Genomic DNA, 26,011 nt, shown 5'->3' with positions numbered 1-26,011 from the left:
CCCCTGGATTCTCAAAATAGACCCCAAATTCAACCACTCTCCAGTCTTCCCACTGCTGATGCTGCATCTCAGCCCCCATCACTCTCTGGGGGATGACGGCAGCATCTTAACTGCCCTTCCTATTTTCTCTATGTCCTCCAAAAGCCAGGGTTACTGAGACCCAGTCTCTCCACTATGCCCAGCCCTTCAATGGGTTCCTATTGCATATGTTAAAAAAAAAAAATTGTAAACTCTTACCACAGCCTCCTGGTTGGCTCTGTGTCCTCATTTCCACTCATCCTTTCCTTCACGCTCCCCTCTCCAGCCACACTGGCAGTCCTTATTTTCCTCAAACACAATCGTGTTCCCACTTCAGGGCCTCGCTGGTCCTTCCTTGTCACATGCTCCCCTCTCCAAATATCTGCATGACTTCATCCATCCTTCATCCTCACTTCATCCAAGGTCTTCCACAAGCCAACAATTCTCAAGGAGGCTTCTCTGCCTCTATAGGAAGTTGTCCCTCTCATAAGGTCTATTTTCCTTTCTTTTCCTCCCATAAAGTGAAAGTGTTAGTCATTCAGTTGTGTCTGACTCTTTGTGACCCCATGGACTGAGCCTACCAGGCTTATCTGTCCTTGGAATTCTCCAAGCAAGAATCTGAAGTGGGTTGTCATTCCCCTCACCAGGAGATCTTCCAAACCCAGATACTGAACCCTTGTTTCCTACATTGTGGGCAGACTCTTTACCAACTGAGCCACCACTTAACTATTAGCAGGTATTTAGACATTTCAAGGAGAAGGCAATGGCACCCCACTCCAGTACTCTTGCCTGGAAAATCCCATGGATGGAGGAGCCTGGTAGGCTACAGTCCATGGGGTCGCTGAGAGTCGGACACGACTGAGTGACTTCACTTTCACTTTTCCCTTTCATGCACTGGAGAAGGAAATGGCAACCCACTCCAGTATTCTTGCCTGGAGAATCCCAGGGATGGCGGAGCCTGGTGGGCTGCCGTCTATGGGGTCGCACAGAGTCGGACACGCTTGAAGCGACTTAGCAGCAGCAGCAGCATACATTTCAAACAAATGCAAGCTTACAAAGGCAGGGACCTAGCCTATCTTCACCACTGTATCCTTAAAGACTAGCCGAGGGCCTAGCACACTGTCTGTGTGAATGAACACACACGTGTTAAATTGTTCCCCTCTAGTGCAGGAATTTTGAGAGGAAAGTAGATCACTGGTTAAGAACAGGGTTTAAAGTCAGGTTGTTCTGGGTTTGGATCTTGCTGTGAGAACTCAGCAAGTTTGTTAACCTCTCTAAACTTTGGTTTCTCTCCTGCAAAATGGAAGTAATATTAAAATTACATCAAAATTATGTGACGTGCTTACTGCAACAGGTATCACTAAGTACTGGCTCAATCAGTTCAATTCAGTTCAGTCGCTCAGTCATGTATGACTTTTTGTGACCCTATGGACTGCAGCACACCAGGCTTCTCGGTCCATTACCAACTCCTAGAGTTTGCTCAAACTCATTTCCATGGAGTCAGTGATACCATCCAACCATCTCATCCTCTGTCGTCCCCTTCTTCTCTTGACTTCAACTTTTCCCAGCATCAGAGTCTTTTCCAATGAGACAGTTCTTCACATCAGGTGGCCAAAGGATTGGAGTTTCAGCTTCAATATCAGTCCTCCCAGTGAATATTCAGGACTGATTTCCTTTAGGATGGACTGGTTGCGTCTCCTTACAGTCCAAGGGACTCTCAAAAGTCTTCTCCAACACCACAGTTCAAAAGCATCAATTCTCCGGCACTCAGCTTTCTTTATGGTCCAACTCTCACATCTATACATGACTACTGGAAAAACCACAGCTTTGACTAGATAGACCTTTGTCAGCAAAGTAATGTCTCTGCTTTTTAATATGTTGTCTAGGTTTGCCATAGCTTTTCTTCCAAGGAGCAAGCATGTTGTAATATTTCCAGTTATCAGCAGAGGTCACTAGCAACTGGTCACCACAGAAGGTTTTACATTTTAATAGAGACCTAGAATATTTTGTTTTGTTCCTTTTAGTCCTTTAAGAAAATGTAACTGTTGACAACATGCTTTAAAAAAAAGTTACTGTTGACAGCATGGTAAAGCCTTGCTCAAAACACATGCTTAAATCTTTAGAAGCAAGTCTCACCCCACTGTAGGCACTTAAGAAATGTTGACTATAGAGAAGAAGAATTATAAGACTGTTATTTTAGCAGAAACATCACAAAGAATGGGAAAATGTTGTTCTTTGTTGTTCTGAAACTAAGCCCTGGCCTTATAGTTAGCATGCTGAGCATAACTTCATGTCAGGGGAGACAAAAGTTTTTCTTGCATATTTTTTCAGGCTATTCAGATATTAGCGCTCGGGGGAAATTCCTTAAGAAGCATTTAGAGCAGCCTCAAGTCCTTCTATATACTTGGTTAAATTTAAAGGTGAGGTCAGAGTGCATGTACCCTTCTTGACGGTTCAAGAAAAGCAGATGTCTATCTTCTTTGTTTGTTCCATGAACACAGAAAAGGGGCTGTGGTTCAATCATGCAAAGTGGGACACTTTTTCAGTTGTATTGAAGGATGAAGTTATGTCTAAGAAGTGACCACATTACATTAACAAACATGTATATGTGTTTGTATACGTCTGTCAAATAAAGGCAATTAGGTCCTAGAGGTCAGTCATTATATCACAGATACTGGGAAATTACTTAATTTAGTTATCTTAAAAGGTCATTATGACATTAATGTTAGATAACACCTACTCTATTTAGAGATTTTAAAGAGGGATATAGTTTTATAATTTAAAGATAACATTTATGGACAGATACTCACAATGGCAATGAAACTCTAGATTTGGGGCCTTTTGAAGGACCCACTTGAGTCTAATCTGTATCTCCTAGCCTATGACTTCAGACATATCAGGAGATTATTTAAATACCTGTTAAAGGACTAGAGAATATATATTTTATTTATTTATTGTTTTTATTTTTAAATTAATTTTTATTGGAGTATAGTTGCTTTACAATGCTGTGTTAATTTCTACTGTATAGCAAAGTGAATCAGCTATACATATACATGTATCTCCTCTTTGTTGGATTTCTTTCCCATTTAGGTCACCACAGAGCATTGAGTAGAGTTTTCCTGTGTTATACAATAGGTTCTTACTAGTTATATATTCTATACATAGTATCAATAGTGTATATATGTCAATTCCAGTCTCTCAATTCATCCTACCCTCTTTCCCCCTTGGTATCCATACGTTTGTAGGAGAACATACATTTTAATATAAAAAGCTTTTTAAAGTATTCATGCCATTGCTTCTGACATGGTTACCCATGCATAAATATTTCCCCCAGTTTTTAAAAATTTATATTTTCTTATGGACCATTGGTTTACATTTATAGGTACTCAAACCTTTCAATCATTTCTTTCATGTTTTCTGATATTAGTGTTGTATTAAGGAATGGCTTTCATACTCTAATGGTATGTAATACAGTTTTTTCATATTTTCTTCTAGAACTTTTACTTTTCACTGGGTTGGGAAGATCCGCTGGAGAAAGCATAGGCTACCCACTACAGTATTCTTGGGCTTCCCTTGTGGCTCCGCTGGTAAAGAATCCACATGCAATGCAGGAGACCTGGGTTTGATCTCTGGGTTGCGAAGATCCCCTGGAGAAAGGAAATGCTACCCACTCCAGTATTCTGGCCTGGAGAATTCCATGGACTGTATGTATAGTCCATGAGATCGCAAAGAGTTGGACACTACTGAGCGACTTTCACTTTATTTTTCACATGTAAATCTTTATTTCACCTGTATTTTACTTTTGTATATTGCATGAGGTGAGATATATGTAGACTCCTCCAAATTGTTCATTAATAATGCCAAATTCTACTTACTAAAATGTATTTGTTTTCTATTGATTTCAAAGACATTACCATAGACAAAAATTATCTCATAGATCAGACATCTATATTCTCAAACAATGGGAAAGATGGAGAACTATAAACGCCAACATAATCATTCTTAATATACCCACCTGAAATTTTTCTTTCCTGTGAGGAATTTACCCCCTAGTAAAACAAATCTGCAAAACTCTTTCATTATATTCACACCTTGAAGTTGGAGATATCAGACCTAAAGGACTTCCCAGGTGGCGCTAGTGGTAAAGAATCTGCCTGCCAGTGCAGGAGACTAAGAGATAACTGCTTCGATCTCTGGGTTGGGAAGATGCCCTGGAGTAGGAACCGGCAAGCCACTCCAGTATTCTTGTCTGGAAAATTCCATGGACAGATGAGCCTGGAAGGCTACAGTCCATGGGGTCACAAGGAGTCAGACACGACTGAGCAACCGAGCACCCATACAGACTGGACCTAAAGCATACAATTACAAATATACCCTCTATCCCTGAATCTAACTTTAAATAAACAACCCATATCTTCTATTATGAAAACTAAGTCTTAAAACAGCTCAAGTACATGTCATGAAAAGTCATTTGGGTGTAAATATGTCATAATAATACAGACTGATAACTGTACTAGGGTGCAAAATTTCAGTGTATTTTAGGTATTCTTTAACAAGTAAGTTGACTTTTACTTTCAGTACAACAGAAAACATTTAAATGTTTAATAGCTTAAAGTATCAGCTATTAAACATTTAAGGAACATTACTTAGCTCCTTAAAATTGTGTTTTATTTAGAATTCTGTTGTTACTTTTCTTTAATGAGACAAAAAAATTTTAATTGAAAATCCTGGGAGAGGCAGATGTTTATTATTTCATCTGAAATCATACTGCCTTTAATCTCTTTTGATATCCAGCAAGCAACATCAAGTCCATATAGGGACTTGTACAAAAGAGAAACAAGGTATAATAAATTACTTCTTTCCAGGGCTTTATTTAATATCAATGCATCATGGAAACAGAACACTAAATTGCTGCTTATAAACTAAATGTGCATTTCAAAAAAACATTTAACAATCTAAAGAGCTAAATTTAAAATGCCTAGAGGTCTGATTTTAAATGGCAAGCAGAGGTGAAAATTAAATGTCATTATCTAGACCTGAACATTGAGCCTTGCACATAGTGAGTTTTATACTTTTACCTCTATTTTACTCCAGGGATAGCACTGCTTTGTGGAACTAAATTTCAAAGTTCACTGTTAGGTACATTATCTTGGCTCACTGTCTTTAGATAAATGAAATAATTCATTATAATCCATTGTCATGATCAATTGATAGAATACTGTTATGACCAATAACTTGACTCCATATACAAAAAAATTTACAAAATTTACTGAATTCCAAACTGAGCTAAACCCAAATGTTAATTATTTTTGAGCTATAAATCAACAATTTTCATAAATAACCTGTTCATAATATGACACTATCTATTGGCTTTTAAAAATATTTCTGAAATAGGCCATTAAAATATTCTCCAAATAGAAGTAAAGTTAAATTTGGTTTGAGATTATATCTATTCCAATACAACTCTGAAACCACTCAGTGAGTGAGTGGGTAGATTATTTGCACAACATTTCACCCCCCAAAAAAGACCTATTTAAGCAGAAATTTATATACATTGCTTAAGGATGACATGTCTGTAAAATAATGATGCATTAATTATTATGTGTGCAATATAATATATTAACATAATATATATTTATATAATTAATTATAAAGTAATTTAGGATGAAGTCACCTGAAATATAATATAAATTGAGTCTTTTCCTTCCTATTTTCATGAGCGGTCTTGGTGCTCACACAAAATTCTCAAACAGATTAATAGGAAGCAAACTGTACTAACCTGCTAGGGCTGCTGTATCACCAAGTACCACAAGCTGGGCAGCTTAAACAACATAAATTTATTGTCTCACAGTTCTGGAGGCTAGAAGCCCAAGAAAAAGGGGTCCTGAGAAAGACAGAATCTGTTTCGGGTCCCTCCCTTCGCCTTTGGTGATCTGCTGGCACGTTTTAGCTTGCAGAAGCATCACTTGGTCTCTCTCTCCATCTTTATATGCTGCTTGTCCCTGTGTCTTTCTCTGTGTCCAATTTTCCCCTTTTTAAAAGAACATCAGTTGTATCAGATAAAGGCCCACCCTAGTGACCTCATCTTAACTAATTACATCTGTAAGGACCCGCTTCTGAGATGGGGTTAGGACCTCAGCCTATGGACTTTGGAGGGACGCAAGTCAATGCATAACACAGACAGACAACGTGCCCAAACCAGAACCCCAGATTGCCAGGTCTAATGAGAGCTGTGAAGATAAGACGGTTCAAACCCTTGACTCAAATGAAATGTTTGTTTTAGTCATAAATGTTATTCACTTGTGTTAACACAGCTCTTCATTGCTCTGGCCAATTACTGTTTTTTTTTAAGGTTCTCTGAGTACTTCCAAAAGCAAGCCTATTTTCAATTCAGACAATTAAAAACTGGTCCCTAATAAGACAGTATTATAGAAACCAGGTGCTTAAAAATAATAAGGCCTTGATTGAAATACTGTTTATTGTATAACTGAACCAGTACAATGCAGTGTATCTGACCTCACCAAGAATTTGGAGATATTGTATGTGAAATAGAAAGGTCATTCTGAATCAACGGTCTCGCGACAATCAGAACAATGATACAATTTCCCTGACCCCATGTCAGCTGTAATGTAATTTGCCTCTAGATAGATCTGACCACAAAGGAGTGGGAAAAACACTATTATTAGTCATCTGCATAAAGATCTAAGCCTTCTTTATCATTGCAAGAAGAAAACATAGAACTAAATTTCATCTATGCAACTTGTATTAGTTTCCTGTGGTTGCTATAACAAATGATCACGAACTTGGTAACACAAACAGCAGAAATTTATTCTCTCACAGTTCTGGAGGCGAGAAGCCCAACATTATGGTATTGGCAGGGCAGTGTTGTTTTCGAACGTTCTGGGGGAACGTCATTCCAGGACTCTTCCAGCTTCTGGCTCCAGGCATTCCTTGGCACGTGGCCACATAATTCTAACCTCTGCCTCTGTCTTCATAGGCCTTCTCCTATATGTGTCTTTATCTCCCCTTCTAGGCTTTCCAGGTGGCACTAGTGGTAAAGAATCCACCTGCCAATGCAGGAGATGTGGGTTCCATCCCTGCGTAGAAGATCCCTTGGAAGAGGGCATGGCAATCCATGCCAGTATTCTTGCCTGGAGAATCCCATGGACAGAGGAGCCTGATGGGCTACAATCAATAGGGTCGCACAGAGTTGGACAGACTGAAGTGACTTCACACACACACACACATCTTTCCTTCTTCTGTTTCTCATAGGGACGTTTATCACTGGATTTAGGGCCCACTGGGTAATCCAGGAGGATTATATCTGCAATGACCCTTTTTCCAAAAAAGCTCATATTCATAGGTTCTTGGGGTTGGGATATGGACATATCTTTGGGGGAGGGCACCTTTTAACTCACTGCACAACTGTCGAAGAAAGCTCATTGTATTTTAATAATATCTTTAATATTTTTCAAATTCAGTTCAGTTCAGTTCAGTCGCTCAGTTGTGTCCAATTCTTTGTGACCCCATGAACCGCAGCACGCCAGGCCTCCCTGTCCATCACCAACTGCCGGAGTCTACCCAAACCCATGTCCATCGAGTCGGTGATGCCATCCAACTGTCTCATCCTCTGTCGTCCGCTTCTCCTCCTGCCCTCAATCTTTCCCAGCATCAGGGACTTTTCAAATGAGTCAGCTCTTCGCATCAGGTGGCCAAAGTACTGGAGTTTCAGCTTCAACATCAGTCCTTCCAATGAACACACAGGGCTGATCTCCTTTAGGATGGACTGGTTGGATCTCCTTGCAGTCCAAGGGACTCTCAAGAGTCTTCTCCAACACCACAGTTCAAAAGCATCAATTCTTTGGTGCTCAGCTTTCTTTATAGTCTAACTCTCACATCCATACATGACTACTGGAAAAACCATAACCTTAACTAGACGGACCTTTGTTGACAAAGTAATGTCTCTGCTTTTTAATATGCTGTCTAGGTTGGTCATAACTTTCTTTCCAAGGAGTAAGCGTCTTTTAATTTCATGGCTGCAATCACCATCTGCAGTGATTTTCAAATTAAGTAGTGCTATATTCGTATATTAGAAGTATGAGTTCTGCTAAATCTGCTTTAGCTTCCAGCCTCATCTTTAGGCTCGTCTCTCTTCCATCTCTGCACTTTAACCCAGACAGCAAGTTGCTCCCCACTCTCTCTCCTCAGGGTTTTTGCCTAAGGATATTATTTTATTCTGTTGCACTCTGAGTCTCCAGGTTGACTTTGCTCATCTGTCCATACTTTGGGTTTCAATCCGAGTTACTTTTCCAGGAAGAGTTCCTGACCCAACAAATCTGTTAGAAGTCCTTCCCATGGAATTTACAGCACCATAGAGACAAGTATAAAATGACAATCAATGGAGTAAAGCGAAGATATTAATAACAAGTGTCATTTATTCAGGGTAGGACTCATAACACACTATCTTTATGGCAGCCATATCTACTTCTAATTTAATTGCATTGTAGTGAGAGCATGTTTTTGGCATCAAATCAATCCTCTAAAGTTCTTAAAATTTCTTTTGTGATTTAGTAAACAACCAATATTTGTATATGTTGCATGTGGGCTGAAAAGGAATTTACATAGATCTATTTGATCAATTAGATCAAGCCTGTCAATCATATTGCTCAAATCATCTCTATCTTTACTCATGTTGGATTCTCCATCTATCATCTGATGGAAATTTAGTCACCTCTCTCACAATGATTCAGGTTTATCACACCAAAACTCGAAGACTATTCCCTCAGAACAATTTGATCCATTTTGAAGGGGCCAAATATTATTTAGATTGCAAAAGTAAAATTGGGCGATCTACATGAACATAAAATAAAATGTGAATGCAAGATAATAACTCTCTTTTTTGACTCACACCTTGGTGTAATCCCGTCGCATATGGGTGAGGCCAGGGACTTGCTTCTAATCAAGATAACATGGCAAAGATGTGGTGCAACATGAGATGCTGCTCCCATGACCATGTGATCTTATATGGCAGAGGTGAAGGACTGGTTCTCCTGTGGTTCTGTTAGGTTTGCATGACACCTGCCTTGATAGCAGACTTGCTTTCGAGACTTGCTGTCTTTGCTGACTTTGAAGCAGCAAGCTGCCATGAGTCCTAGAGCAACGAAGAACTTATTTCTGCTAACAACATGAGTGAACTTGGGAGCAGACCTGTCTCCACTGGAGCTGTCAGTTGTAAACCCACCCCACCTGTCACCTTGACTGCAGCCTTGGGGAGGACCCAGCTAAGGTGTGCATGGACTCTTCATGCATAAAAACTCTGAGACAATGTGTGTTGCTTTAAGTTGCTAACTTTGTGGTCCTTTGTTTTGCAGCATTGAAAACAAATACTATTTAGGAAACACTTATCACTGAGAATATATTGAGGATTAGAACCAGATAGATGGCCAGCCCAAGAAAATCTAAATATCATAACCATATTTCCTGGGAGCTTCCAGGTGGCTCAGTGGTAAAGAATCCACCTGCTAATGTGAGGAGACATGGGTTTGATCCCTGGGTTGGGAAGATCCCCTGGAGGAGGAAATGGCAACCCACTCCAATATTCTTGCCTGGGAAATCCTATGGACAGAGGAGTCTGGCAGGCTACAGTTTGTGGGTTCACAAAAAGTCAGACATGACTGAGTGACAGAGCACACACTATGTTTCCTATGCTCTTTATTTTTTCTTATCTTGTCCTATAAACATATTTAAGTGGACAAAGATTTCTGAATATGTGTGCTTTGTGTGGCATTTTTGTAATAGAATACATACACACAAAGAAACATCCTAAATGCCCCCCAACAAAGGTGGACTAGTTAAATATATCTGGGTATGTCCAAATAATGGAACAGTATTTAAAATATTCATACATATCAACATAGATGGATAGCCAAGAGATATTGCTAAATTAGAAATTACTGATATATGATAAAAAGTATAATCCAATTTGAGCTAAAAAAAAAAAGAAAAGATACACTGTATATAAGGGAGATAACACCTGTTCTCTGCAAATAAGAAGAAGATAGAGAGAATAAATGTCATATGTTTAAATTCATAAGGCCATTTTAATGCTAATAGTGAATCTAAAAAAGGTTTCATTTTCACATAGTAAGTAAATTTTCTGTGCATAGAAATTACTTCAATTTCTAGGATTATCTAAATTACCTTGTTCTTCCTAAAAAAATGAAAAAACTTAAATATTGGCGCTGATTTTTAAATTGGTGAAGAACCATCAATTTGTGGCAATGAGATCCCATAGGGACAAGACCATGTTTGATATCTGCTGCAATTCCTGTTTCTTCTGCCAGCCAAATCCAATGAACAAATATTTGTGGCATGCAAATCACCCAGGGTTTGCCTGCAGCACTCTGCACATGCCCAGCTGTGCAGTCATCAGCCTGACACCTCAGAACATAGATGCTGCTGGCTTTTATCACCTTGGCATGAATCCAAGGCTCATTCTCCAATGGAATAGACAAGAGATAAATCATCTTACTGACTCAGCCTCCCCATCACCAGACTCCTTTGTTGTGAACACTTAGCACACAATGAGCACAAACTGATCAGTAGCATGAGTCACAGCTGGCCCTGAGACCTCAGTGTAAAACTCAGACCAGCGTTTCTTCAATAGCCTCTAAGTATATAAATACCAGCTTTAAATATTTAGGATGCTACATACCAAAAAGGAAAAGTGCAAATTTCATTTGAAGCAAAACTGCTCTCTCAGTGAATGATCAGGACTCAGTGTTCCCATTCTAGCAAGATCAGACAGCGGGAAAATATATTTGTTTAATTACAGTCTTTGAAGAGAATAGCACATTCTTAGGCTACAACTTTCTGGAAGAGAGTTTAGGATATGTGATACATCAGAACCTTCCCTGAAAAGGATTTTAATTCAATAATAGACAGCGACTTTCCACAACTTTCTATATGTCCTCCACTATATTAAGACCTTCCTTGAAAAGGGTTGCAATTCAATAATTATATTGTTATTGTTAGGCTGTCTGCAATGAAAAAGAGAAATACTTCTCCTAAAATTACCACACAGAATAAGGTGAAAATGGGGCTTGGAACCTAAAATTTTCTAGGTCATTGTCTACCTGAGATTATTTTACTTTCCTAGTAAAGACTTATTAGCATTAGTTGCTCAGTTGTATCTGACTCTTTGCGACTCCATAGACTGTAGCCTGCCAGGCTCCTCTGTCCACGGGGATTCTCTAGGCAAGAACACTGGAGTGGGTTGTCATTTCCTTCTCCAGGGGTTCTTCCCGACTCAGAGATTGAATCCGGGTCTCCTGCATTGCAGGCAGACTCTTTACCGTCTAAGCCACCAGGGAAGCCCCAAGTGTTGGGCCATTTCCTTATCCAGAGGATCTTCCCAACTCAGGGATTGAACCCAGGTCTCCTGCATTGCAGACAGATTCTTTACCATCTGAGCTGCCAGGCAGCTCACTGCCAGGAAGACCCATTGGAGTACAGTAAAAATGAGGTCTGTAGACACATTTGCATTTTATTGTTTTCTAAAAATAGAATGAATTTAATTGTCAGTCATTTCATGACACCACCTTGATATGTAAAATATTTGCTTCTAAACCAAGACTGTTTCTACTTCAATATTTTTTTTTATTATTAAATGAGTGATTTATTATTTTTCTAGAAAGAATCTTTCACTTCTGGGTCAGTCCACACAGAGAGCATCCAGCATCACTCTGGTGACTAGGAGCCACCTCTCTAATTCACATAATCTTCTTCTTGTTCAGTCGCTAAGTTGTATCCAGCTCTTTGTGATCCCTGTGAACTGCAGCACCCCAGGCTCCTCTGTCCTCCACTATCTCCCAGAGTTTGCTCAAATTCATGTCCATTGAGCCAGTGATGCTATCCAACCATCTCATCCTCTGCCGCCCTCTTCTCCTTTTGCCTTCAATCTTTCCCAGCATCAGGGTCCTTTCCAATGAGTTGTTTTTTTGAATCAGGTGGCCAAATAACCTTTTACTTCAATCTTAAACCTATATTTTACAAATTAATTTTAAAAAAAAGAACAACTGGACATTCGTATGCAAACAAATGTTAATCTAGACAGAGATCTTAGAGCCCTCATAAAAATTAACTCAAAATGGATCCTGGACCTAAAGATAAAACACAAAACTATAAAGCTCCTAAAGATAACAAAGGAGAGACATCTATATGACCTTGAGTAAGGTGATGATTTTTTAGATATAGCACCAAAGATAAGATCCACAAAAGGCAGTCAATAAGACTTCATTAAAATTAAAACCTTTTTTTTAGAGAATGTCAAGAGAATGAGAACTCAAGCCTCAGCCTGGAAAACATTTGCAAAAGACACTGATAAAGGACTGTTATTCAAAATAAATAAAGAACTAAAAACTCAAAAATAAAATAACCCAATTTTTAAATGACAAAAGATCTGAACAGACATCTCTGCAAAGAAAATATATAGATGGCAAGTAAGCATAGGAAAAGATGCCCAACATCATATGTCATTCAGGAGATACAAATTAAAGCAACAATAAGATACCCTGATGCTGGGAAAGACTGAGGGCAGGAGGAGAACGGGACGAAAGAGGATGAGATGGTTGGATGGCATCACTGACTCAATGGACATGAGTTTGAGCAAACTCTGGGAGATGGTGAAGGACATGGAAAGCCTGGCGTGTTGCAGCCCACAGGGTCAAAAAGAGTCAGACACAACTTAGCTACTGAACAACGACACATTTATTAGAATGGCCACAATGCCAAATGCTGATAAAGATGAGGAATAACAGGAACTCACATTCATTACTGGTGGGAATACAAAGTCGTACAGCCACTTTGGAAGACAGTTTGGTAATTTCATATGAAACTAAACATACTTATACCATATGATCCAGCAATCATGCTCCCAGGTATTTTCCTAAATGAACTGAAAACTTATGTCCATACAAAACTCTGTACCTGGGTAGTTTACAGCAGCTTTATTCATAGTTGCCAAAACTTGGAAGCAACCAATATGTTTTTCAGTAGGTGAAGGATAAATAAACTGTGGTACATCCAGACAATGGAATATTATTCAGTGCTAAAAATAAATAAGAAATAAGCTATCAAGCCATGAAAAGACATGAAGGAAATAAAGTTTTAAAAAATTAATTTGAAAAGTCTACATATTATATGATTCAAACTACAGGACATTATGGAAAGTGCAAAACTATGGAGACAGTAAAAAGATTAGTGGTTGCCAGGGGCTATAGAGGGATGGGAAGGACTGCTAGGCAGAGTGTAGAGGATTTTCAGGGCAGTGAAACTATTCCGTGAAATACTACAATGGTGGTACACTTTTGTCAAAACCCACAGCATGTTCAATATCAAAAGTGATTTTTGAGCAGAAATAAAGGCCTGAAGCACAAAACCACTACTGAAGAAACTCAGGAGGCTGCAGAGGCAGAGGATGGGACGTCAGAAAGTAGGGTCCAACCACTGAAGATGGCTGCCTTTCCTCCAGGCTTCAGCATTTCGGAAATTAAGAACAAACAACGGCGACGCTTAATATTCACCCGGTAGAAATAGCAGCAGCAGAAGAAAAAGTTGGCAGTTAAGAAAAACTCAGAGAGGCTCTCAGTAATAAGGTTCCATCAAAGCCTGTACCCAAGACCACTGACAACAAGTGAAATGTATGATGAAAATGTAGTATATATCCTAATGATGAAGAGGTTGTTTATGACGAAGCTACAGACAAATTTGCTTTTTACTTCAATAGACAAACTTCTCCCAAGATTCTCATCACTACGTCAAATAGATCTCGTGGGAGAACAGTACGACTCTATGACCATCTCTCTACAGTTATACCAAACTCACATGCTCATTACAGAAGAGGACTGGCTCTGAAAAAATTATTTCACAGTGCCATCTCAAGAGATTTCACAGACCTAATTGTTATTAATAAAGATCATAAAATACCAAATGGATTAATTCTGAGTCAGCTGTCAAACGGCTCAGTTGCTCAGTTTAACATGAGCAGTGTTCATCTGCATAAAGAAATTAAGAGAAGAGGCAAAGACCCAATAGTACACACACCTGAAATAATTTTGAACAATTTTAACAACACGATGGGGTCATTCTATTGCATATATATGTTTTCATCTCTCTTTCCCCATAATCCTCAATTTATTGGAAGGCAGGTTGCCACATTTCACAACCAACAGGAATATATATTCTTCAAATGTCACAGATACATATTCAAGAGTGAAAAGAAAGTGGGAATTCAGGAACTTGCACCACATTTTACCTTAAAATTAGGATCTCTTTAGAAAGGCACCTTTGATTCTAAATATGAAGAATATGAATGGGTCCATAAGTCCTGGGAAATGGATAGAAGTAGAAGAAAATTCCATTTATAAAGGACTGAGGGGGTACCAATGGATTGTGATGAACAGTCCTATCTTGAGTTTATGAAACAAGACCCTTTTCAAAATGGCAACTACTGATTTCATGAACCTTCTTTCACATATAAAGAAAGCTGAGAGCCAAAGAATGGATGCTTTTGAACTGTGGTGTTGGAGAAGTCCCTTGGACTGCAGGGAGATCCAACCCGTCAATCCTAAAGGAAATCAGTCCTGAATATTCATTGGAAGGACTAATGCTGAAGCTGAAACTCCAATACTTTGGCCACCTGATGCGAAGAACTGACTCACTGGAAAAGACCTTGATGCTGGGAAAGATTGAAGGCAGGAGGAGAAGGGGACAACAGAGGATGAGATGGCTGGATTGCATCAATGACTCAATGAACATGAGTTTGAGTAAACTCCAGGAGTTGGTGACGGGCAGGAAGGCCTGGTGTGCTGCGGTCCATGGGGTCGAAAAGAGTTGGACATGACTTAGCGACTAAACTGAACTGAACTTTCATGTCTGGACAAAGTATCAAGTGCCATGAATTACCACTATTTATGCAGCAAATAAAAAATCATTTGGTAAGAAAAAAGGTGATTTCTAACATAGACCATGATAGACTTTGGATGACAATGATGGGTTAATATAGGTCCATCCATTGTAACAAATGTACCACTCTGGTGGGGGGTGTGGATAGTAGGGAGAGTTGTACATGTGTGGAGACAAGAATAAATGGGAACTCTCCATATTATCGGCTCAGTTTTGCTGTGAACCTAAAAATCACTCTAAAAAAAGAAAATTTATTAGTTAAAAAGTCAAACATTCAAAATTGCATTGGCCAACTTTTGCAAATACCAGTTTAAGGTATTTTAGTAAGTTGGAGAGCTCTAAATAGGTTTTTAAATTTTATTTTTAATTGGAGGATAATTAAATTGCTTTACAATGTTGTGTTTGTTTCTGCCTTACAACAACGTGAATCAGCCATAGGTATACATATTTCCCCTCCCTCTTGAGCCTCCCTCCCACCTCCCACCCCATCCCACCCCTCTAGGTTGTCACAGAGCACAAGGCTGAGCTCCCTGCATCATACAGGAAGTTCCCACTGGCTATCTATTTTACATTTGGTAATGTACATGTTTCAGTGCTACTCTCTCAATTTGTCTCACCCTCTCTTTCCACTGCTGTGTCCACAAGCCTGTTCTCTATGTCTACATTCTCTATTGCTGCCTTGCAAATAGGTTCATTAGTGGCATTTTTCTGGATTCCAAATATATGCATTAAGATACTATATTTGTTTTTCTTTTTCTGACTTACTTTACTCTGTATAACAGGCTCTAGATTCATCTACTTCACTAGAACTGACTCAAATTCATTCCTTTTTATGGCTGAGTAATACTCCCTTATAAAATGTAATTTTTAAAATATAACAAATATATAGGTAAAATGTAGATACCCAGGAGAAGGTATAAAAACATACTTAGTGTCCCACAAATAGAAGCAGCCTAAAGAACAGCAGCATGTGGATCTCAAAGAAGCAGCGTCTCTAGATGAGCTTTAGCTCGTGCTTGAGGTGGGAGAAAGGAAACAGCTTGAGGTTCTCCTTCGGGTGGTTCATGTCCTTTTGCTTCTCCAATTCTGGAGGAATACACACTGAGCATTGGCTTAGCATCAGGTCAAGGGAGGGGCTGGCTGAGGTGGTTTGGGTGATGGGCGGCAGACCTGGGAAGTGAACCATCTCAGTTCCTTTCCTGGGATTTCAAGGTCAATCTATGGCAGTGTGCTTCTGGCTTAGTTCCCTCATTACTTACTTTCATACCTTAGTTACAAATTTCCAGAATAAATGGCCCTGTTCCATAATCCTAGAAATGGAAGAGATTTCATGAAAACAGCACTACAGAATAAGAAAGAGTCTTAGGGCTATCATTACTTTTTTCCTTTTCTACTCACTATGTCTCTTAATGATGCTTTTTTAGAATACCTGCCCTTTATGAGGAGCTTCCCTTGTGGCTCAGCGAGTAAAGAATCCGTCTGCAATGCAGGAGACCTGGGATCAATCCCTGGGTTGGGAAAATCCCCCGGAAAAGGGAAAGGCTACCAACTCCAGAATTCTGGCCTGGAGAATTCCATGGACTGTATAGTCCGTTAGGTCACAAAGAGTCGGACATGACTGAGTGACTTTCACTGAGCCCTTTATGAGAAGGCCAGCATTTCTGAGATGCATATACAGTTGCAAGGACCGGGGTCTAAACTTCCTTTGCTGATAAGACCCAGTTTGTGGGATTTGGGAGTGAAGCTAGATCCATGGCCTTGTATTTTCCCTATAAGAGTGAGAAAGTCTTCAACTGAGTGCATACTCAATGCCTGTACCATCAGCAGAGCACCACTGCAGGCGATGTAGATGGAGCCAAGAAGGGTCCTAAAGACTGCTCTCCTTAAAGAAGGTTAAATCTCCTTGAAATACACCATACATAAGTAAGCTACTATTAAAAAAAAAAAACAAAGCTTTTATTAAAACCTGAGAAGGCTGTTCCATTTTTGCATAAAGCCCTTTAATCCCTGCCTCATGAGTTTCAAGAAGGAACTCTGCTGTTGAAGATAGAGAAGAAAGAATTTGTGGTATAAGGCATTCCTATAGCTTGTGTTTGTTCAAGCCTAACAAAAACATGAAGCACTGGGAATTCTATGGTGGTTCAGTGGTTAGATTTCATACTTACACTGCCATGGCCCAAGGTTCGATCCTGGTTAGGGAACTAAGATCCCACAAATTTCACAGTGTGCCCCCCCACCAAAAAAAAAACAAAAAACAAAAATCAACCAACAAAGTAACCAATCAAACAACAACAACAAAAAACATAACACACTGCTTATTAAGAAGACCTATGAGTAACTTACTGTGAGAGAGACTTGGAGTACAGAAGATCCCCTTACTGTTACCCCAAGTGAATTAAGTATGATACAGACCTGCTTTATTAAGTTCAGTTAAACAAAGGAATTTACTTTGTCTTACCAAGAGAGACGCTTAAATGGAATTCACTCTCATGTTCTTTATTCATTTTATAAATAACATCTCAGGAATGGGGCTCTACTAATATTAACTCACCTAGCCTATGTAACGGGGCTTCCCAGGTGGCACAGTAGTAAAGAATCTGTCTGCCAACGCAGAAGATGAAAAAGACACAGGTTTGATCCCTAGGTCGGGAAGATCCTCTGTAGTAGGAAATGGCAACTTACTCCAATATCATTGCCTGGAAAATTCCATGAACAGAGGAACCTGGCGATCTACAGGCCATGGGATCACAGAGTTGGACACGACTGAACACTGGGCAACCTTTGCAACAACCCCATAAAGGATTAATGATAGTTGTCCACTTAGCATTAGTTTTACTAAGTATTTATTTTTGAGCTATAATAAGGGGATAGGTGTTTAGTAATAAAATTTGGGTAAATGAGTTGGAACTGGAAACATAGTACATCAAGATTTCCAGGAGAAATATCAACAACCTCAGAGATGCAGATGATACCATTCTAATGGCAGAAAGTGAAGAGGAACTAAAGAGCCTCTTGATGAGGATGAAAGGGGAGAGTGAAAAAGCTGGCTTAAAACTCAACATTCAAAAAACTAAGATCATGTCATTTGGTCCCATCACTTCATGACAAATAGATGGGGAAAAAGTGAAAGCAGTGACAGATTTTATTTTCCTGGGCTCCAAAATCACTGCAGATAGAGACAGCAGCTATGAAATTAAAAGACACTTGCTCCTTGGAAGAAAGGTATGACAACCTAGACAGCATATTAAAAAGCAGAGAATATCACTTTGCCGACAAAAGTCTGTATAGTCAAAGCTATGATTCTCCCAGTAGTCATATATGGATGTAGAGTTGGACCATAAGGAAAGCTGAGCACCAAAGAATTGATGCTTTTGAACTGTGGTGCTGGAAAAAACTCTTGAGAGTTCCTTGGACAGCAAGGACATCAAACCAGTCAATCCTAAAGAAAATCAACCATGAATATTCATTGGAAGGACTGATGCTAAAGCTGAAGCTCCAATACTATGGCCACCTGATTCAAAGAGCCTACTCATTGGAAAAGACCCTGCTGGTGGGAAAGACTGAAGGCAGAAGGGGATGACAGATGATGAGATGGTTGGATGGCATCACTGATTCAATGGACAACAGTTTGAGCAAGCTCCAGGAGACAGTGAACAACAGGGAAGCCTGGAGTGTTGCAGTCCATGGGGTCACCAAGAGTTGGACACGACTGAGCAACTGAGAAACATACAGTACCTACAGAGATTCTACAACTGTAACCAAACATGTCGCCAAATCAAAGATTTGATAGTTCTTAGATTTCCTCTAAAATTAGATAAAATTGATATGACTGACTGTGGCTTCCTGGACATACTTCATCCATACAAGACAAGAGGATTTTCACATGATAGTAAAATAAAGGCTTTTAATCTTAAATAAAGAATATCTATGAATACTCATCTTACTATCGTAAAGTGAAGTGAAGTGAAGTCTCTCAGTCATGTCTGACTCTTTGCGACCCCATGGACTGTAGCCCACCAGGTTCCTCTGTCCATGGGATTTTACAGGCAAGAATACTGGAGTGGGTTACCATTTCCTTCTCCAGGGGATCTTCCCGACCCAGGGATCGAACCCGGGTCTCCTGCATTGTAGGCAGACACTTTACCATCTGAGCCACCAGGGACTATTGTAAGAAAGAGTCAAATCCCATTACTTATTTTTGTAGGCATCCGAGATTTTCACCCTCCTCTTGTCACAGAAATCACCTGAGCAGAAAGTGCAAACCACAGGAAGGTGGAAATACAGAAGCAGCAACCCTGTTGACTGTTTTTCAGAGGTCAGCTTGGATCACACCGTCTGCTCTCTGACGAGGTCTGTGATGCTATCTGTTACAGATGGCGCATCTTACAGGTTGTTCGCAGTGATGAATAACACACTGCAGAGAACACTTCAGATGAATCTGAGCAGCAGTCTGAATGCTCCTTTAATTTGAATTTCATTATTCCAGGGCTGAGAATTCTTGTCCTGCAAGAGCACACTGCTCTGTTTGGGATCCCTTTCAATAAGTGTCTCCTTGGAATTTTTCCCTCCCCTTGGCAGCACACTCAGCAGTAAACAACTCCATGGGACTGCCACGCAGTGACACAACACTGCAAGCGAAAGGCCTCCTACATGCAAGAGCCTCTTCACGCCCCATAAAGTGGCTAGTACAACCTTCATCTTCTGCACAGCCATGTCTCACACTATTTTGTACCAACTTCCATCCCCACACTCAAGGGCATTTTCTGGAGATACCATTATGAGGCCAAACTGTATTTCTTCATCACAGAGAGGTGTTAGCTACGTTAGAAGAAAGCCTTTTTTACTTAACTTAATGTTTAGCTGATTCCTCACCAAAAGTGGGGCTTGACAGAAATTCAAATGCTGCAACTTCACGTGTTTTCAAAAATACCACCAAAAGGAACATTTAGACTGGGTACCAGAAATATGTTCTTTTCTTTCTGAGATGGTAAAATTCCGTCCCTGACACTTCCTAGCTTTTTTTCCCCACAGGAACTGTCCAGGGAAAGGATGTATGATAAATATGATTTTCATATAATAGACCTGTATTCATACTTGGAATTAGAAAATCTCATCATTTCTATGGGCATCTTTAAGAAAACCATAAACTACACCCTCCTTCATTTCATAATGTAATCATCACCACCATCTTCTATGTATTAAAAACTTTTTTTGTGTATTTATCTCTTTATGGCTGCCCACAGGCTTTTTCTAGTTGCAGCAAGCAGGGGCTACTTGCTCGCTGCAGTGTTCGGGCTTCTCACTGCAGTGGCTTTTCTTGTTGCAGAGCATGGGCTCCAAGGCATGCAGGTTTCAGCAGTTGTGGGGCACGGACCTAGTTGCCTCACAATATGTGGAATCTTCCCGGACCAAGGATCGAACCCGTGTCCCCTGCATTGGTAGGTGGATTCTTAACCACTGGACCACCAGGAAAGTGCACCACTTTCTATATCGACTGGACATGTAATTGGACCTCTATTAGGCACTGGGGATAAAGAGATTGATAAGGCCATCTTTGGCTTCCCTGGGGTCTCAGTGGTAAAGAATCTGCATGCCAAGTACAGGAGATACGGGTTTGATCCCTGGGTTGGGAAGATCCCCTGGAGGAGGAAATGGCAGCCCACTCCAGTATTCTTGCCTGGGAAATCCCATGGTCAGAGAAGCCAGGTGGGCCATAGTCCATGGGGCTGCAAAAGAGTCAGACACGTCTTAGCAACTAAACAACAGCGAAGGCCATCTTTGCCCTCATGTATTTGCAATCCAACCAATTTTGCAATCCAAAATTCTAAAGCATTTAAATTTTTACCTTACCATTGGCCAGAAAGTGAAGGGAAAGAACCTTAAAAATGAAACCTTCAATAGGGAAAATACTGCCTGGGGAGGGTTGGGACTGCTGCTGCTGTTGGGACTAGCACTGCCAAAGAAATCAGACTTCTCTTAAGCAAGAAAGCCCACAGTGATGGGCTGAAGAACACTCTAATTCCTCCACCCCAGATGGCCACATCCTAACCCCCAGAATCTGTGCATGTTGCTGTTGTTGTTCAGTCGCTCAGTCATGTCCAACACTTTGCGACCCCATGGACTGCAGCACACCAGGCTTCCCTGCGCATATGTTACCTTATACGACAGAAGAGATTTTGCAAGTGTGATTAAATTAGATCTTGAGATTATCCTGGATTATCTGGGTGGGCTCAGTCTAACTACAAGAGTCCTTAGAAAAGGGAGGCAAGAGGATGAGAATCAGGGGAGAAGATGTAAGGACTGGAGCAGATGTTAGAGATGAGAAGAAGCGATGCTACTGGCTTTGAAGATAGAGAAAGGGGCCATGTGCCAAGGAGTGTGGGTGGACTCTACATGAAAGTAAAGGCAAGGAAATGAATTCTCCTCTAGAGCTTCGCAGGTGGTGCTAGTGGTAAAGAACTTGACTGCCAGTGCAGGAGATACAAGAGACATGGGTTCAATTTCTAGGTCAGGAAGATCCCCTGGAGAAGGAAATGGCAACCCACTCCAGTATTCCTGCCTAGAGAATCCCATGGACAGAGAAGTCTGCTGGGCTACAGTCCATGGGGTCACAAAGAGTCGGATACGACTGAAGAGACTTAGCACACATCTAACGCATGCACTAGAGTTTCCAAAGAAATGCAGCCCTACTGGCACACTTCAGATTCCAGAACCATAAGAAAATAAACTTGCGTGGCTTAAGCCACTAAGCTTGCAGTTATTTGTTACAGCAATGACAGGAAACTAATACAGACTCTCTTTACCCTACTAGAAGCTAGACTTGGTTCCCAGCACAAAGATAAATACATTTGATCCTTGCAGCTCCAAGTATAATAAACCTTTGTGAATGTGTGCTCAGTCGTGTCTGACTCTTCGTGACCCCATGCACTGCAGCTCGCCAGGCTCCTCTGTCCATGGAATTTTCCAGGCAAGAATACTGGAATAGGTTGCCATTTCCTCTTCCAGGGGATCTTCCTGACCCAGGGACCGAACCCGAGTCTCCTGCATTGGCGGCAGGATTCTTTAGCACTGAGCCACCTGGGAAGCCCACAATAAACCTTCAGCACTGGCCTATCCTAAATTGACTATTTCTTTGAACTTATCTTCTATCATTCTCCCTTGAAATCATGTCACTTCCTCTATGTTGACCTCCAAGCCGTCCCTCCAATGGATGAAGCCTGCCCGATCTCTTGTTGTTGCCTTTTCCTGATACTCACAGTTTCTTCACGGATCTGCATGTCCTCAGAGACGCCTTCCTTGACCACTCTGTCTTCAAGCAGCTCTGTCATGCTCCTGGCACCACATTCTATTTTGCTTCACAACACTTACAACTACCTCATATATTTGCTCATGTATCCATCTCCCCCGATAGAATGTAAGCCCTGTTTTGTTCACTGCTATATGGCCAGAGCCTGGACAATTTCTACAACACTGTGGGTGCTCAACGCAAAATTTCTGAGTACACGAAACTACTATGGGGGGTATTGATTGGCACAGCAAGTAGTGCTTGGGTGTTTCTCTTTCTCCAGACAAAGAACATTAGCTCTGCTGCTAAGTCGCTTCACTCGTGTCCAACTCGGTGCGACCCCATAGACGGCAGACCACCAGGCTCCCCCGTCCCTAGGATTCTCCAGGCAAGAACACTGGAGTGGGTTGCCATTGCCTTCTCTGACATTAGCTCTAGGTCTTTCCTTGTTAGAGTGTCTAATCTTTGTATACTATGGAGTTAATGAGGAAAAATGAGCAGCAACTTCCCTTGGAAATATTAAGAAAGAATACCTTTCACTTTCTGAGTGAGAGAAAGGGAGAGTTTTATTCCAGGTGAGACAATAGAATAAATATGCTATATGGAAATAACTGTTGAGTTGAATTGTTGAAATCTAACTTCAATATCTCTCTGATTCCTAAGACACTCCCTCTCTTTCTCTCTCTCCCATCTTTTATACACTTATGTATATACTTTATATAGAAAAAGATATATATTGGGATAGTACACAATTTATGAAACTGTATTCCACAAACAAAACCTATAGTGATATCTCAAAAGGCTATGAATTACTAATAGGTGGATCATAGATCTGGCTCAAACTGAGTAACTTTTTAAAAGACCTAAGCTATTACAGAGAATAAGATAATGCTTATGACTGACAAAACACTCATAAGTTCATATTTTAACTAATATAACAACACTTGTGTGTAATATGATAATAAATATAATAAACACAAAATAATAAAAATGGTTTTTAAACAATCACACTATAATTTATGGAGCAAACTGACTATTTCCTGCCTAAAATCAATCTTCTTGTGAAGTACTTCACTCATCCTAGTGAGATTATTATTGTTCAGAACATTTTTATAAATTCGATTGGAATAATCATCAGAGATGGAGGAAAGAAGATATACAAATGGCCAGCAAGCATAAGAAAGAAAGGTCAACATCATTAGTCAGAAGGGAAATGCAAATCAAAGCCATGGTGAGACAATATTTCACATCACTAGGATGGCTATTACTTAAAAAATGGAAAGTGACCTGTGTTGATGAGGATATTCATAAGCTGGAACCCTCACATATTACTGGTGGGCATGGGAAACAGTGCGGCCACTGTGGAAACAGTTTACTAGTTCCTCAAAAGTTAAACACAGAATTACCATATGACCTAGCAATTCTACTTCTAGGCATATACCCCAAAGAATTGAAAACAGATATCCAAAAAACACATGTACACAAATGCTTACAATATTTAACACTATTCCTGACAGCTAAATGGTGGAAACAACCCAAATATCCATCAGTGGATAAATGGACACACAAAATGTGGTATATCCATACAGTATCCATACTGATGTTATTCAGGCATAAAAAGGAACAGAGTATTGATACATTCTATAATATAGATGAACCTTGAAAACTTTATTCTAAGTAAAACAAATCAGATAATAAAAGGTCATCTACCATATGATCCCATTTATACAAATATTCAGAATAGGTAAATCCACATGGACAGAAAGCAGATTGGTGCATATAAGAGGCTTAGGTGGAGGGGAAAATAGAGAATGACTGCACAGTGGATACAGAAAGAGTCTTTTTTCAGGTGATGAAAATATTTTAGAACCAGGTAGAGTAGTTGGTGGGCTTCCAAGACCATCCCCAAGAAAAAGAAATGCAAAAAAGCAAAATGGCTGTCTGAGAAGGCCTTACAAATAGCTGTGAAAAGACGAGAAGTGAAAAGCAAAGGAGAAAAGGAAAGATATACCCATTTGAATGCAGAGTTCCAAAGAATAGCAAGGAGAGATAAGAAAGCCTTCCTCTCCCTCACAATACAATAAAAATATTTATTTTATTAATGAGAAAAAAAAAGAAATAGAGGAAAGCAATAAAATGGGAAAGACTAGAGATCTTTTCAAGAAAATTAGAGATACCAAAGGAACATTTAATGCAAAGATGGGCTCAATAAAGGACAGAAATGGTAGGGACCTAACAGAAGCAGAAGATATTAAGAAGAGGTGGCAAGAATACACAGAAGAATTGTACAAAAAAGTTTTTCACGTCCCAGACAGTCACAATGGTGTGATCACTCACCTAGAGCCAGACATCCTGGAATGTGAAGTCAAGTGGGCCTTAGGAAGCATCACTACGAACAAAGCTAGTGGAGGTGATGGAATTCCAGCTGAGCTATTTCAAATCCTGCCAGATGACGCTGTGAACGTGCTTCACTCAATACACCAGCAAATCTGGAAAACTCAGCAGTGGCCACAGGACTGGAAAAGGCCAGTTTTCATTCCAATCCCAAAGGCAATGCCAAAGAATGTTCAAACTACCACACAATTGCACTCATCTCATACGCTAGTAAAGTAATGCTTAAAATTCTCCAAGCCAGGATTTAGCAATGCGTGAACCGTGAAATTCCAGATGTTCAAGCTGGTTTTAGGAAAGGCAGAGGAACCAGAGATCAAATTGCCAACATCCGATGGATCACTGAAAAAGCAAGAAAGTATCAGAAAAACATCTATTTCTGCTTTATTGCCTATGCCAAAGCCTTTGACTGTGTGGATCACAATAAACCGTGGAAAATTCTGAAAGAGATGGGAATACCAGACCACCTGAACTGCCTCTTGAGAAACCTGTATGCAGGTCAGGAAGCAACACTTAGAACTGGACATGGAACAATAGACTGGTTCCAAATAGGAAAAGGAGTACGTCAAGGCTGTATATTGTCACCCTGCTTATTTAACTTATATGCAGAATACATCATGAGAAACGCTGGGCTGGAAGAAGCACAAGTTGGAATCAAGATTGCGGGGAGAAATATCAATAACCTCAGAGAGGCAGATGACACCGCACTTATGGCAGAAAGTGAAGAAGAACTAAAGAGCCTCTTGATGAAGGTGAAAGAGGAGAGTGAAAAAGTTGGCTTAAAGCTGAACGTTCAGAAAACTAAGATCATGGCATCCGGTCCCATCACTTCATGGCAGATAGATGGGGAAACAGTGGAAACCGTGGCTGACTTTATTTTTTGGGCTCCAAAATCACTGATGATGGTGATTGCAGCCATGAAATTAAAAGACGCTTACTCCTTGGAAGGAAAGTTATGACCAACCTAGACAGCATATTAAAAAGCAGAGACATTACTTGGTCAACAAAGGTCCATCTAGTCAAGGCTATGGTTTTTCCAGTGGTCGTGTATGGATATGAGAGTTGGACTATAAAGAAAGCTGAGTGCCAAAGAATTGATGCTTTTGAACTGTGGTGTTGGAGAAGACTCTTGAGAGTCCCTTGGACTGCAAGGAGATCCAACCAGTCCATCCTAAAGGAGATCGGCCCTGGGTGTTCATTGGAAGGACTGATGTTGAAGCTGAAACTCCAATATTTTGGCCACCTGATGCGAAGAGGTGACTCACTGGAATAGACCCTGATGCTGGGAAAGATTGAAGGCAGGAGGAGACGGGGACGACAGAGGGTGAGATGGTTGGATGGCATCACCGACTC

The 26,011-nt window shown here is 40.2% G+C and overlaps 1 protein-coding gene and 1 pseudogene across 3 annotated transcripts in view; one reads left to right on the top strand and one right to left on the bottom strand.

The window, feature by feature from the left end:
- PHACTR2 (phosphatase and actin regulator 2) overlaps positions 1-26,011 on the bottom strand; it is a 293,838-nt gene that overhangs the window by 170,235 nt on the left and 97,592 nt on the right. The window lies entirely within an intron of this gene.
- Positions 9,204-14,444, top strand: LOC145520856 (ribosome production factor 1 pseudogene; annotated as a pseudogene).

Source organism: Giraffa tippelskirchi, chromosome 9 (assembly GCF_054371585.1).
Source record: "Giraffa tippelskirchi isolate mGirTip1 chromosome 9, T2T-mGirTip1v1.2.pri, whole genome shotgun sequence".
Lineage (NCBI taxonomy): Eukaryota > Metazoa > Chordata > Mammalia > Artiodactyla > Giraffidae > Giraffa > Giraffa tippelskirchi.
Note: the sequence above shows the minus strand (reverse complement) of the source record. Positions and strands in the feature narration are given on the sequence as shown.